General features: G+C 36.5%; 1 protein-coding gene and 1 long non-coding RNA gene across 2 annotated transcripts in view; one reads left to right on the forward strand and one right to left on the reverse strand.

Moving 5' to 3' along the window:
• The window catches only part of CCDC178 (coiled-coil domain containing 178), a 149972-nt gene that overhangs the window by 105023 nt on the left and 28380 nt on the right, over nt 1-16569 (forward strand).
• LOC136302078 (uncharacterized) lies at nt 2035-4042 on the reverse strand. The gene is made up of 4 exons (XR_010723999.1): nt 4002-4042; nt 3849-3923; nt 3096-3178; nt 2035-2303 (listed from the first exon to the last, which is right to left on the reverse strand). It is a non-coding gene; the product is annotated as an uncharacterized lncRNA (long non-coding RNA).

Raw genomic sequence — 16569 nt, forward strand, 5'->3', positions numbered from 1 at the left:
TTGAAACTAGCAGAGAACATGATCCAAGTGAATAAGTGAAGCTTTATTAGAATTAGAATTCATTCTACACCTAGAAGTTCCCTTGTATACTTAACTGTTTGGTAAACAACCCTTTCTTTCAATGAGCTGTGAAATTCTTGCACCTCCCTTTTGTGGCTATTTGATATTTTACAACAAGAATATACCTTTCAATCAACCTGAGAGGCCATGTCAACCTTCAAATTTAAAAAAAAACAACAACCACAACAAACATACTGATTTATAAGAAAAAAATTCAGTTATTTTTAGCCTATTGCTTCCCCTTAGTTGCTATCAGGCATTGTTTGCAGTGAGCCAGTCTGTTAGGGCAATGGTTTTGGGGTGAGTGATCCCCAGTTTCTTCACATTGACTCTCTCTCATACCTCTTTTTTTAGTAGCACTTACATAGCCCTTTCTGTAGAGCAGTGTTGGTAGAATTTTTCAATCTGACCTGCCATGTACACTCAAAAATTCTCTCAATTACGAAAGAAAATGTAAAAATCCCTTTGTGTGTGTCTTGGTTATAAAGTTAATAGGACATTAAATATGTATCCATTTGTCTTAAAACAAATAACTTAGAGATAAGACTGAGTGCTTCCTGAAGAATTTTATTCAAATTTTATTTTATTTTATTGAAAGTTAAACTGAAATAATACAAGGCAAACTGCTTTTCCTTGCTTGTCTGAAGGAATAGTATCTAATGCCCTGATCGAAGAGGACTTTAGGAGTATGATGTGTCCCTGCCACAAGACAAAGACAGAAATGAAACAATGATCTAGGCTAGAAATTCACTTCTCTAGAGAGCAGCTGTAGCACATAGGTTGGTGCTCTTGGGTATGAATTGCTGCAAGTCACTATTGGTAAACCCAGGGTTTGATATTTGTTGGAATAAATTCAATATATAAATATCTTAAATTTATTTGGCCCTTTTAATGAAAAAGGGTATTCACATTTTCTGAAAAGGATTTTCTGAATTGAAGAGTGAATGACTGAATGCAAAAAAGAGGTTGGGAATGAGGAATTATGGTATGAACTAGTCCAGGACTGATCTAATTTCCAGAGATAAACTGTATTGATGCTGCTTTACTATCCTTTTCCCAGTTACCCAATGTAATTTTGTTAGTCCTAACATGTTTTACCACTAAATCTATCCATTTTTGACATTGATTTCAGTGCAATTTGCGTAAGAGGTCAAGTGAAGTGGTGCTTATTGACTGCTGATTGTATATGTTTTTCCACCTGAAGTGATATTGTTAATTGATATGCTCTTTCATTTTTTCTGAGATTTTTTTTACTCTATTTAGATAACTGTCTGAAGTTCCCCCTCTGAAAACAAGGTCTCTTTCATCACAACATCAAAAATAGTTTTGAAAAATCAGATAAATTGCAGCCACAAATTCATCCCTTCAATAACAGAACTTTAAAATAATCAGATTCAAACTAGTTTGTCAAACACAATTTTCCTTTGGTGTGAATATATGCTGTCTGCCCTGAACTAAATCACCCATTTCTAAATGTCTTGTAATCTTGTCCCATACCATTATTTCTAGTAATATTCTTGCAAAAGAATTCTGGTTAACTCTAACAGCTTGAATTTTTCTGGATAATTCTTTTTCTCCCAAAATATTATAGAATGTTCTACATCTATTACTAGGTGATTGCAGGTCTTATGTTGCCAGACTCTTTATCTCAATTCTTAAAGAGTATAAGACCTGATTCTGGCATTTTGCTTTCCCTTATGAAGTTTTTTCTTTTATTTCAAAGATTGCCTTCAGGAATTTTCTTGTTAATTGTGCTTATATAGGGTTAGGGGTGGAAATTACCTTTCTGATTTCAGAGCTGCATGCCCAGCTTCCTTCAGCTGATGAGAGCAAACTGGCTGAAGTAACATATCAGAAAGAAACCCAAGCATCATTTTAAACAATAGCAATCTGATTTCTGCATTGGAAAAATAGCAGATAACATAAGGATTTTCTCTTGCTCTTCTTTTGAGAAATTCAGTGTTGATCCCTCTATGATTACATGTGTTTGCTTTAATCGATTCCCAGTGTGTGTTTCTCCATTTTTAAGGTGCCCCAAATAGCTTTATGAACACAACAACAAAGACTTCAAGAAATATTTCCCTTTCTTGAGATGTCATATTGGATATACATCTTTCAGATTCACCAAAATAATGACTACTTTTCATCATCCGCACAAGCAGACTCCTTTCCAGAACTCCCTGTATTACTCTTGTGTTTCTTCTGCATGTTGGGATCCCATCAATGCTCCTTGCTCTGTTGTTCTAGGAATAGATTGACACAGGCAGGGGAAAAAACCTCTCACTCTTTACCTCACTCAGTGGCAGGCATACAAGGCAATTATCCACTTTAATTGAGAAAAACTGTGAATTGAAATCTCGAGATTTCAATAGTCATAAATAAGATTTATACAAAGAATTAATCTGTAACCACAAATGTGCTCACTCCATTAGAGCTGCATAACTTGCAAAACTTGCTTTTAGATCCATGAGCTTTTTCTGTACTCTCAGCAAAATCTGGATATTCTTCCCAGCACCCACTCCACAAAGGAGCCACCTTCCTGGGTGCTTGTGCCCTATATACAGCCCTCAGAGGGCACACAGCTGCCACCAGCCTGGTGAAAACTCAGACTAGAGGAGTGGTAATTGGCATTCTAGAAGATGGTCCTAAACCAAGGAGTAGAGTTTTTAATGTCTTGGCCTTAAGTGACTGTGAACAGCACTTGATTTCAGTGCAAAGTCCAGGCTAGTTACCTTAAAACAGTGCTGGAAATCCCAGAATCATGGAATGGTTTGGGTTAGAAGGGGCCTAAAAAGATCATCTGGTTTCAACTCCTCACCATGGTTGGGGACCCCATTCTATTAATTATTCTGTCCCCAAGTTTCCATTCTGTTGCAAGGCATATGCCAAGAACTACACAGACTTCCACTGCTCTGGTAGTTCGCTACACTGAGGTCTTAGGCTCACCAAAAGTGCTCTGTCCCTTCCGCTATCCCTTCTTTGCTTTCTTTAGCCCAGCTCAGTGCATGAGCCCAACATACAGCATACACAAATACCTCTGTGAGGGCTTCTCTGAAGATGTGGATTTGCACAGGTGCAACTGGAAAACCGTCTGGACACCTGGGAGTGTTGTGATGAACTGTCAGATGAAAAGGAATCAAGTCAGATTTGCTGAACAACCCTTGCTGGTGTAAGTTAAGGGAAAAAGATACTTTTCAATTTTTGCTTAGTACGTTTCATCTCAAAGTCAGTGAATGATATAAAATACTTGTTACAGGGTTTTTTCCAGGGAATTTTTCCAGAGAATTGTTTGCAGTATTAGTCAACTAGTGTCCTTTGTGAATCTGCTTAAAACTGCAGTTTTGTAGAGCAAAGAAAAACTTCCTCATCTTGAGATGTAACAAAAAAAAAATTCACACCTGCTCCTTGCAGAAATCTCTATCATGCTACATAAGCTAATATGTCAATGTTTCGAAGATATGTTTCTTTGGCATCATATTATACATGGAAATTATGTGTATTATGTTTTTCCTATGTGTAGCTGAAAACAAGTATATACAGTACCATATCTATTTATCTATCTATGTATATGTGTTATATATCCACCTTCTAGAGATTATATTTATTTCATACATCAAATTCAGGCTAAGCAAAATGTCAAACTTTGTTTACTAATTTCATACTTATCTTTTGTTTTAATATCCTGTTTTGGTTCTCTAGTTATAACACAGATGCACCTAAAGTTCGCTAGAAACATTTGCCATTAGCTTCTTCTAAAAAAAAAAAATTAAATTTGAGGATAATCCTACCTCCAGAGCTTATTCTGTTCCTGGCCATTGACTGTGACAGTGAAAGGCTCATCTGAAAGCAGTGGAGCATCCCATCTAAAAGCATAAAACATATTACATTTCATGAAAAAGCTAATTCAGATTGTTTAATTCTGGTAATATTGCCTCTGTCACCTTCAAAATCAAAATGTTCTTTCCTGTTATTATAAAGAAAACAACCAAATTGCTTAAAAACCCATTTGAATACACAGCTGCCTTATGTTGCATACTAATTTGATTAAAAATGCTTGTGCCTCACCAGCACTTTTTGCATGAAACACACTAGTGAATTTAACAAAGAAATATAAATATATTTTGGCAATTTTTGATGTCAGAGTGTGCTATAGTGTCCACAACACCCCTAGACTGAACAAAGATCTCAACATAGGGTTGGGAGATGTTAAACTGAATGTCTTGCCGTATTTGTTTGCTCAATGCTTTGGGCACTGTGCCAACCTCATTGCGAATAGCTGCATTAGTCAAGTGTATCCAAATTATTACAACACAGCGTCCATCCCTGTTATTGCTGTTGAAGCATTTTCTGAATCTTCTCATCGCTACAAGCATTTATTTGAGGGGTGAGATCTGCGTAAATTCAGGACAATTTTAATTTTAGACAGAAAATCTTAACATCTTTATAAGTTGCTTGTTATTCCTAGAAAGAGTAATTAAGCAGTAATTGCACTACTTTTATTTACGTATCTTGAACACCTTGCCTGAAAAGAGGAACTGCCATGAAAACAGAATGAGGGGAAGTGGAGCCAGAGAATTCATTGTTTTTTCACTTGATAAAAATAAGTATTGTTAATAGTAATCTCACCTCCTTCTATCTTCACTATCTTCAGTTGAACTCTCTAATTTGCATCTAGATGAAGATGTTGCAATAAGTCTTTGTGGATTTCTGTTTGCCATGATTTTTCAAGGGAAGTGGCAGACTGTATGTGTTTTAATCTTTTCTTTCCCTGGGGACATCCTCCTCCTAGCATGGAGATGTCCAGTCTTTCTCACCATAGCAACCCTTGAGCTAAGGTACATCTGCAAGCCTCAGATCATGTGGGTTCCCATCTCTGCACTTCAGGACAGCTTGGGTTCAGGTGCCTGGGTGGCTCCAAAACAACCAAACAATTTTGAGCTTTGCAGTCCTCACTGGCTCACTTCTCCTCCCAGCTGCCCATTCACTTTACTCTGGGGTTTTCCAGCTCAGCATAGTGCTGGCCATGAAGAACAGTAGTGACAGGAGAGAAGTGCTGGAGCTGCTTGCAAGCTACATGTCATTCAAGAGATAAATTTGGATCTTTCCTGCTACACACAGCATGGCTGGAAAGACAAAGAAATATTCCTTCTCCTTGTTTTGGGACCAGTGTTTTCCTTCTCTTACAGGGGATGACAGTAATTTTTTTTCATTATCTAGTCTCAGTGAAGGAATATTTCAAACTGCCACATTAGTGTTGTGTCCTTAAGCCTTTTTTCTGAACACTAGGTCTATCAGTAGTCTGTATTTCATTAAGCCCCTTGGTAGGGAGTGAAAATTGTGGCCTGTTGTACCAGTGTACATGGCTGAGTTTGTTGCAGCTGGTAGTTTTTCTTGGTGCACCTTATTTTCCAGGGAAGTACATATTATTGGACCATGAAAGTGTAAATTATCATCTGCTGAATTTGGTTAGAAGCAGGAAGTTGCAGTAATTTGAAAACTTTAGACATTATATTTAAAAGAAAAAAATCTCTAAATTTCCTGTGAAATAAAAATTTTAAGATACTGGCTTTAAAACACTGATATTTTTTCATTGTATGAAAAACATATTTTGACACAGACAATATATTGCAAAGATGTATATAGAATACATTATATATATTACATATTATTACATGCTTGAAGTTCATGTAAATGTTTTCATGCACTGTACTAAGTCACAAGTAATTTAATAAAGAATAGAGACAATGAAAGTTTCAGAAATTTTCAACATTAAATGAGAAAGAAGAAATATATTTTGGTAATATTTTCATGTTAAAAAAAAACCAAACCAACAAAATAGGACAATGCAAACTTGTAGGACTATTCCTTTGGTGGAAAACTGAAATTTTAAATGTTCTTTCATTAACGGTTAATAACTGCCAAACACTATTTTTTGTTGCTTTCAGTAAATGTTGATTTCATGGTGAAAAATAGAAATCGCAAAATTTTTTTGAAACTTAGCCACTGCCTTCTTTATCAAATCCAGAACATTTTCAGAAAATATTTCCTCTTTGTCTCTCTAGGTTTTGTTCAAAATTACAAGTTTTAATGCCAAACTGCCAAACATGTGTTTTGTTAAGGAAAAAGTAGTCCTGATTTTTCACACACAAAGGCATTATTGTCCATTAGCTGCAGAATGGTGATGTCTATGTGCAGCTCTGCAAACAGCAGCACGTAACAGCAGTGTGGTATTATCCTATTATGAGTGAAGGATATATGATTTTCCAGTCAGGTGTGGATGCACCTGCAGTATGGATAGATTGACAGAATTTAGGCAGATATGCAAACCATTTAACTAGAGGCATAACTGCCATGTCTTGTGGTGCTATTTGTAAGTCTATACAGTCTTTTAAGCTCCACCATGATTTTTCTGTGCCTGCCTTAAATTACCTCACACTGAACACTCATGCAGAGTAAAAGAATGCACAGTGACTAAATGACAGAGCAGCTGATGCATGGTAACCTTTTCATGTGTCAGAGCCCTCTGACAACTTGAGTTTTACATATGCTTTTGGATTTTTAACACTAAATCATCCATCTGCCAATGTTGTTACCAAGCAAAAAAATTATGCTGTTGAATGATCAAAAACTACTTTTGCTTTATTTTGGCAAGAATGGACATTTCTGAGAGTTTCTCAGATTGTTGTAAGGCTAGGAAAATAATTTAATTTGGAGTTGTTGCATCATGAGGATAGCTAAGTGTTGTTTTGCATTGGATTGTACTCTGGTGATGCCACTGATACATGCATTTTTGAAAACAATTGCTCATGCAACAAGAGTTTGTCTGTTTTAATAGAGCAACCTGAATTCTATTTATGTATGCTCTCTTAGCTCTTTAAATGTAGTTTACTTCCCTCCTGGCTGGTTTAGCACTACCAAGGTTTATCTGTGGTCAGAAATGCTGGAGTAACTAAGGCAGCTGGACCCTTTTTAGGTCTGTGAAGCACTTATGGTGCACATACTCCCAAGTGGCAGTGCGCATGTACCCTAATGTATGGGTACCAATATGGGTGTATTCACCCAAATGTGCTGGGAAGGCAGGTGACATTGACAGCCTTTGGATCAGAGAGCAGATCTGAGAGACACACAGGTAGAATGCAGATAACCAGATTCCTCTCATGTTAACATTTTGACATTCATCAAGGGGTGTGACATTCCTTTCTACCATTTGGAAAATGCTATACCCACCAGATATTTCAAATCTCATTTTTTCTTTTATGGGGAAGAACAAAAGCTTAGGATAATTGATTTCTCCCTACTGCCGTGTGGAGCATCCTGTAAAAGGGATTATCTTTCGTTTCCTTAGCCAATATTTTGTGAACATATTTTCTTCACAGAAATGAGATGTTGTGAAGAGCAGTGACCACAAAGAAAGATACAAGACTGCATCCCCTTGCAAAATTATTTAATCTGTTACTCTTCTGACATACCCATAGAGGAACACATAGGAGCATGAAAGGAAGTTAATGAAAGATACTAAATCAATGTACACGAGATAAAATATGTTCCTCTTTCCTTCCTCATACATTTTCTTCTATTTAGATGCAAGGTGATCAAAGTATAGCAAACAAGCCATTAAGAGAATTTCTATGGTACTTGAAAGATCTTTAGCTACTCGGAAGCTCTGTAGGGAACCCAGATTCCTGCAGCCATAATTTCTTTCCAGAATTAAATGAAAGACAGTTCTAGGGCAGAATCATAGCTAGAATGCTGTAATTTCCTAAAGTATTGCCCATGATCATGGAAAGTATTCTCAGCCACTGAGTAGTGACTGACAATCAGTTCATTGAAGTCCAGCTGCTGCTTTGAGTCTGGTATTGGAACATGCACTCTGGGACACTGGGGCAGCTACCCTGCAAGGGTATTTTATTAAATTAACAGTAGTGAATGGTGCATAAAATTGTCACTAGGATGAATTTATTACAGAATAATTTCTTTCTCACATTATTCTGTATGGGGTGCTACCCCAACAGAGTTTCCAATTCAGTAGTATGCCTGAAGCCAGGGGTTCTATCAGCGGTGTGTCAAAGGGTGCCTGGCTCTCATTCATATATAATTTACTCTTATTCGACGAGATTTTTCTATTTTTCTGCACTAACAGTTGTATATTTTCTAATGAAGGTTTAAATCAACTGGGAACCAGGGTATAAATAGAGTTTCAGTATTTTGTGCCAAATATGGATTGTTTGTCTTCCTGTTAGTTATGGATTGTGAGTGTATTACTGCTGAAGGAAAATTTTGGGGGTTTTATTTTTGTTTCATGTATTTATTTACCATTTAATATAAATTACAGAAGGTTTTCAACTGTTCAAAATTAATTATATCATTAGAAAAAAATGTCTGAGATTATTAACAAAAACACATGAGCCTATCTAGGCTGCACAGGTCAGCTTAGTGCTTATTGAATTTGTGAAGGTAACTGACAGTATTTTGGAATTTAGCATTTACTAGCTGAATCTAGATAAAAGCTGCATAGATGTAAGATTCCATAATGATGTTTTCTTTGACAGGCAATATTGCTCACAAAGTTTTGAAATTTTTCCAAAATTAATTAGCTTTACTTGCATCTGCTGTATCTGCCATGTCCATTGTGTCTGACTACAAAGTCCTATGTTGCTTGTGAAATATTTTTAGGAAGGGCTCGTTGCTTGCATAACTGAGGACTTTTCAGTTTTTTCAGGATCTATACACTTGAGTTCCTCTGTTGACATGTCTCTGAGAAAGCTGTAGGTGAATTTTATGTGTTTCCCAGTCTTTTGGGGAAAAGCAGCTGGTTGCGGTTGTTGTATACAATGATGGAGTGCTCGATGTATGTCCTCCTTGCCACACTCACTGCAGCATTCCAGGTTTATGCTCCCACAGTCAAGTTGTGGTACATATTCAGGTCTGGCTGTTCCAGACTTCGTTCCTGAGCTCATGGTGAAGGTAGCTTCCTCCTTGTACTGCTGACTGTTGAAGTATCCTGAGATTACGTCAGAAATTTGCAGCTGATTATACTTTTTGCTATAATGTACCCTTCACTGTTATTTATCTGTTGTCCAGTTTTTGTCAGGATCTTATGAAAGAGCAACTCATGGATTCTTTTCTTTTTCTGGGCTTTTGATCCTTGCAAGTCCTCATTTATAAAAGCTGTGATTAAACATTGCTTTTGTTTTAAAGTTGTCAAAAGATAACCTATTTTTTTTCCCTTCAAAATTCTGGCAGATCAGCCTGTTAAGACAACAGTGAGGGTTCTGTCTCTTCTGTTCTGTGATATTTTTAAATTGTGTCACCCTCATTACAATTATAAAGAAGCTATTCCAATGCCTACAAAACCCCTTCTTCTTCAACATTTTCCAAACAAACAAACAAAAAATTAACAACACTGCTAGAGAATTGCCCCCCAAATATAGATCTTTATCTTACCCTTTAATCACTATATTATTCTCCTAAACAAGCCCACCAATCTATGTAGAAACATGTCAATAATATTAAGATGGCTGCCTCCCGAAAATGTGTTACCATTATCAAAGGTGTCTGAGAATGAACTCAGAAGGAAAAGTACATCTGTAAAAAGTATTTGGAATGAAATAGATATTTAAAGAAGCTGAGTATACCTGCCTGAGAAATCTTATCCTTTGAAAAATGGCAGGGTTGCAAAATTGATTATAGGACTTTATTTAGAAGCTTTGACAAGGACATGTTCTTTGAGCCTAAGACAGTATTTCTACTCATCTTGAATTGGATACCCAGTTTGGAACTGGGACTTCAGCATCTGTTTCAAAAAAATCTAGGCTATTGAAGGCCACACTATATTGAATGTGTATGGCCGGATTTTTATCATTCTCTTCCCTTGAAGCTCTGGTGGTGGCTTTGCAGTGTGTGAAAATATCAATGCCTGCTCTGAAATAATGCAGAGGAGAGAACCTGAGCTTTGATTTTTGCCCTTTGGATGACTGCCATAGCTAGCTTCTTGTGAAGTGTTCAAGTGAACGCTTCTGTTAATCTCAATCCCTTGCTTTTCACATGTGTCACCTTGATATGAAACAGGAGAATGTTTGAAATTGGGAATAAGTATGTGGCACAGGAGGGTTCTTTTCTGCACATCCCTAATGCTGAGTTTTACCCAAGATCAAAGGCCATCCTTTTTAAAATGTAAATATTTTTGTATTTTTTCTGTCTCTGTAAGTATACTTTTAGCTGAAATTGACATTTAAAAAGCTTCTCAGTAGCTCTGCAAGCCAAACATTAAAGTTTAAACACTGAAGAGTATTCACCGGTGCAACTCTTTTGTTGAGGTAATAAGTATAATTTAGAGGAATATATTCGATTGAAGGCTATCATACTGTGTTGCTATCAATTTTTATATAATGAAAGAGATTAAATGAATCCTTGCTAATGCATTATTGGTATGTGAAGAACAAGAAGAAACAAATTACACACATTTTCCCACTTAATTATTGTGCTAGACACATTGTCGTATCATTGACCTATTTGGTCATGCCCAAGTTAATCATGCCTGAACTTTTCCCAGTGGGAAATAAGCCTCTTCACTTCCTGTCTTGCAGGAATATCAACTAAAACTCAGCCACATGTGCCCATAGCCTGATCACTGCAGCCCACTGTATCCGTCATCTCCAGCAGTGAAACCGCGGTCTGCGGCGTGCCCGTGAGAGTCGGTGTCAGAAACCCATCACTTCCCATGTGCCTCTGTTCAACTCTGTCAAATCACCTACCACACTAAATTATACCAATCTCCGCTTGGAAAAGCGTTCCCTTCCTTTTTTTCCCCCCTTCTTTTTGTTGTTGTTTTGTTTTGTTTCGTTTTAGTTTTTTTTGTTCTGTTATTGTTTTTGCAGGAAACTGTTCTGTCACACTGAAATAGAGTTTATGTGCAGTGACAGCCTAATAAGCCAGCAACTTTAGTCGCTTATTAAAGTCAAGCATGTGTCTTTGTTTCATGTTGCTAATGATGTGGAACCGTGGAGGCCCGAGTATATTTCGTCTGGACGGTGTGGGAGCGAATGCTGAGAGCTCATTACTTGGCTCCCCATTGGAATCCTGCAGGCTTCTGCTCATTGAGGAGACTGTGGGGGCTTTGACAGAATTATTATACTGAATATTTTTAGACTCATTAACTATATCACCAAAGCAAAACATCTCTTCCTTAGATGCAAATGGCTGCAGATACTGTGGCTTTGCTTTACTTATTACAGAAAAAAAGGATGAAGCTTGAAAACAACTTAGGGAAAGGATTTTCATGCCCGAATGTTTGAAGTTGTAACTTATATTGGCAATGTGTAAGCCTTTTTTACCACATTTAAGCCACTCATGTCTAAGTGCCATTTAAAAATGCATATATTCAGTCTCATGTAGTAAGTGGTGCTCAATCCTTTACATTTAGAAAGCGCTATTGAAGTACAGAGCAAAATAGGAGCTTTTGAAATTCCACTTTCTATTCCAAGGTGAAAAGATTTAAATGTTAAAAACTTGCATTAAACTAATTTTAGATGGTTCAGTTAAGCCTTCAAAGGTAAAGAAATCAGAGTTAAGGCTAAAAATTCTGACTTTCCTTTAACCTAAGTGCTGGAACATAGGTACTGTGCAGTATGAAAAATCACAGACTTCTCCTGGCCATACAATTCCTAACCAAAACAGAGTGATTTAAAGATGAAGAGTGAGACAAAATTTTTAGCCTAAGACTGAATTTCCTTGCTGTGATGGGTTTAAGTTGGCTCTTAATGTTACTTTATTGTAGCTTTTTGGGGTTTAATTGAGACTTAAGATGTACTTGAAGAAAAATATGAATACCTTAAAATTAATTCTTCAGAGCAAAGGACAGAAAATTGCATTTATGGCTCCATTTGTTGGAAAAGTCAGGTTGGCTGTGAACTGTACATTATTTCACCTTCTATAAAATGATATTTTGATTTCTTGATGGGGACCTTTTCTATATGTTGTGTACAACCTTGTCCTCTCTAAATTATCAGCTTGAGTGTTTGCCCAAGTACACGCACATTTAAAAAATATTACAGACAAGAGGTTTTTTCTCTCATAATGTGCACAAGCATTCATTAGGATTTTATTCTCTAAAATTATTGTAGGTTAAAAACCAACTATTTTGATTCCTAGGCAGAAAGACATTCCTTTTATTTGTGGTTCATTTCCAGCTGTAGTATTCTCTGACAATGGTGACACCGTCTTTATACATCAAGGAGTTCTTCTTTCTATGACTGCCAGGGATTCTGGAGGGAATACTTTGTATCGGAAACATGTTTCCCTTTGGGATTTCACCATCAGAATAACAGTTCTGATCAGTGGCCCATTAGAAAAACGGGGATTTTATTTATTTTTTTTTTCTGAAGCTGTGAAAAGGAATAGTTAAAAATCTGACAGAGAAGAAAATTATAGAGAATTGAAGTTGATTTTTGTGAACATAGGAACTTCAATGCTGTCCCTCAAGCAATAATTTCTTAAAGATGCAAGGGGAGTTCTGAAGTTAAGTTCTGAGTAAGTGCAACCACGGGCAGTGTGGGTGCAGTTTGTCTTTTGAGGCATTGCAGTTCCTGTTCTTACATGTTTGTATCACAATGCTCTTTAATTTAGGTGTTGGGCAAAGCTTTTGAACTCCAGTGCCTCAGGCAAGGTTCCTAAACCTTTATATTTAAGCACCTAGGTAACAGTAGCCCAAATTATTTCCTGGTAAAAACAAGCCTTTCTGAAAGACTGGATTTTTAATATGTGCCCCAGTAAGGAAACCAACTCTAAATCCAGTGGCCATGGCTGTTCAGTAAATAGTTTACTCCTCCTTAAACCTATACAGAACTTTTCAAATTCAAGTATAAATACTCTGTTGGGAAAATTCTCACCTGCAGAACTGGTTCACAGTTGTGATTTCAAATGTTTTGTAGTAAAACTAGCCTGAAGGCAACACACCTGTATAGGTACACATAGATGATCCACAGGAAATAGGACAGACTTGAGCTGCAGGGATGCAAATACAATTGTTCCATTTCTTACAGGCAACGTGATAATCAGATTAGTAGATGTACTAGTACTATAAACAGATGTTAACTATCAGTTATTGTATTTACAGTCTTATTTACAGTCTTACATTTAGCCAAAATAAAAATCACTGTACGATTCTACCTTTAATTTTATTGTTTTGTCTATTTTAATGCCTATGAAGCTGGCTCTTTTCAGTTTTGGGGAGAAAAGGTATTGTTAGGTTGTTTGTATTTTTTCGTTGTGGCTTTTTCTTTTGCTTGTTCTTGGTTTGGTTTTGTTTTGGGTTTTTTTGTTGTCCTTGTTGAGGTTGGGATTTTTTTTGTTTTGGTTTGGTTTGGTTTTATTTTGTTTTGTTTTTTACCTAAAAAGCTATGCACTGCAGTGAAAACCACTGGTAACAAGCATGCCTACTCTGCTGGGGAGTGTGAATTAAGAGTCTTGAACTCTTATTAAGATGCATTCTTGAACTATACAATAAATATTTATCAGATTGTATGATAAAATTAAAAATAAATGACTGTCTTACAGTGAGTTCTGTATTACAAATCCTTTTACATCCAATGACATACAAATTTTTTGTTATCAACCCTTTAGGTATTGTGTAGTTGCCAAAAGCTGTCTTTACTAGACTATTGACCAAGTTCAAAACTTTGTACCTATAAGGGGTTTCAGTATGTATTTTAAATTTCTGTATTTTTTTAGTATCTATAGCAAGATGACTTTCCAGTTAAATTTCATTTTTCTGTTGCCTAGCCGCCATTCAAGATAAGACTTTTGTATTTATTTAGAAGTGGTTGCCTTATGTGAGATAGTTATGGCACCAAAGAGGTAATTCTCTTCTTGATTTGGACGTCTGGTGGATTTATTTTATGTAAATGTTTCAGGAAATAGAAAAAGAAATAGCAATATTTTTTCCTATGTAGTACATTTGATTGACCTCAGAAAGGGTCAGGGTTAAGGAGCTTTTAAACTTTTGCATGAAATACTTAAAGGTACATTAAAGGAAAGTGATCGCAGTATGGTTTTATATGTTGGGGGTTTTTTAAAAATCAACTTGTTAAGTTGAATTTATTAATATAGTCTATTGTTTTTCCAAACTCTGAAGTAGTATAAATTTATAACTTTGAATATAATAAGTTATAAAGTTAAATCTATAACTTTAATTTGAAAAAGAAATACCAATAATTTTAATCTATGATAAGGTTATTCTTTCTGTGTTGACATTAAGTGACCTGTTCTGTACTCTCTAATCCTGCTCTCCTGATCTTTCAAATTGGGAAGCTTTTGAAACACAATGTTTCTCTCCTTTCTTGTGTGCCCAAATTTTCTTCCAAAAGAAAGCAAGAGGCATGTGATGTGTGCAGGTCTTTGCTTTATTTTCTTCTTTGCAGGAAGAGAAAACTGATTAAGATGAACTATAATTATTGTTACTTCTGCTCTTAAAACTGAATCTGTGTCCTGAAAAGTAGAAGAAAAACAGACATAGAAAAAAATCACCAAACCCAGAAAATTCATCTTCTGACATTTATGCTTTCCATTTTTCAGCACTGGCTGCATCAAGGATTGACAGCACTGCTTTTAAGGCACTTGATACATTAAAAAAAGGCTAAAAAATGAGACCATGGAGACCTTCTTGGGCTCAGGCCCAAATGGTACCTTTTCTTGGTTTCTGCTTTGCCAAGATGATTTCGTCAGTTCCACTGGCTTGCCCACCCTACACAAACACTTGACCATGGATTTCTGTCCTCTGGATCCCATCAGGGACATTCTGGCCTTAACTGGTGGTTAATACTGCACCTGCCTGTATTTCAGTTTCATGTAGATCCACCAGAGTAGATTTTTAGAAAAGGTGAAGTTATGTATAGTATGCCATGAGCTGTGGCATAAGAGTAGTCCAGGGGTAAGCTGAAGTTCTTCATCAAGTCTGAATGGAGAACTGGAAGAACATGGAAGAAGAAAAAATGCTGTTAGGGCCACTCTGCTTTCAGAGACTGAGAAGGAAATAAAGATGCCTAAATATCAGCTGTCATGTGTTCTCAACAACATCTATGAAAAATTTGGGGTAGTGCTTCACCCCTTTTAGCTCTGTCTCATGTGGAAAATTGTTGCACTCTGCAGAAACAGTCTCCCCCAGAAATACCCTGTTTCACTCCACATGTTGATCTGTTCACAATGAGAATCCACTCATTACTTTAAAGGAGATTTGAAAAGGACTATGAACCATATAAATAAGGCTGTGTCATAATACATAGGGTCCTAAATTAACATTGCAAAAGCAACTGTAAGTCTGGCATTTCCTAACTTCTGAGCATTTTTCTTTCCTTTTTATTATCCTTTTAAGGTAATTGTGTGTGGTTATAAAGGCATTAACTAGATTCCTTTTTGCATCTTTCATTTATCTGGTAATCAGGAACATAATACTGAATCTATTTGTGTAATTGTGGCTGTTAAGAATCTTGGAAATCAAGGTAGGTGGAACCTGCCAACTAACTCATGGTTACTAAAGTCACTGACTCAGGTCATTAATGGTTTAAGTGTCTCCTCATTAGAATAGTTTAACCAAAGATGTGTTTTCTGTCTCATTATTGCCACCAGCTTTTACCTAGGAAAACTGTTGTTTGAAAGGATTTATAGAAATCACATTTCAAAGAAGGACAATAAAATCAAAAGTTCTTGATAAACATGGTGAAAATCAATCTGAAGCTAACACGCTAGAGAAGATCTCTTTATTTTTGTATGCACTTGAATTTGCATCAGAATTTTTTATGAGTTAGGAAAAGCTCACTACACAGTCATACTCCTTGCTAAGAAGAAAAAAGGACATAGACACCAATTTTAAGATGAAGTCCATGAAATACATATATCTTTGGAGGCAATGTTCAAATTTTTTTTTGATCTATTTGCTTTAATGCCTTCTATTTAAAATATTTGTTTTGTAAATATAATACCTGTCTATTAAAGGCTGATATTGACACATATATAAAGTCTTTCTGATGTGAAAAAAGATGATTTAAGAAACATACCTAAGTAATAACACTAAATAAGTAAAAATCTGTCAGCAACATTAATGAAACAAAAAACAAGGTGACTATTCAACATCTTGCATTCAATTAATTTCTCAAGGACAGAAACTGAGTTTTCAGAGCTACCCTGCTCAGAGTTGGAAAGAGATGCCCGGGGTCTTGCTAGTTTGGGGTCTGTGTCCCAGCACAGTTCCTCCAGACAGACTGCCACTGATCTTAGCAGCATGACTGTGCCTGTGTGGTCCCCCAAAATAGAGGCTGTGGTCTCACATCTGCAGCAGGGGCTCTGGTGACTTGACATCCAGAGATCCTGAGGTGTTGCCCAAAAACTGGGGCACAGGTCCTGAGCCCTTGTGCCACTGAGGCCAAGAATGTCAGTGTTTTAGAAGTCTGCAATTTCGGGGCAGTCAGCCTTGTCAGTGTTAATAGGCTCCCTGTTGTGGTGCTCAGGGATGAGGCA

Source organism: Chamaea fasciata, unplaced genomic scaffold, assembly GCF_029207755.1.
Source record: "Chamaea fasciata isolate MVZ Bird 193981 ecotype frontalis unplaced genomic scaffold, bChaFas1.0.hap1 SCAF_1, whole genome shotgun sequence".
NCBI classification, from domain to species: Eukaryota; Metazoa; Chordata; class Aves; order Passeriformes; family Sylviidae; genus Chamaea; species Chamaea fasciata.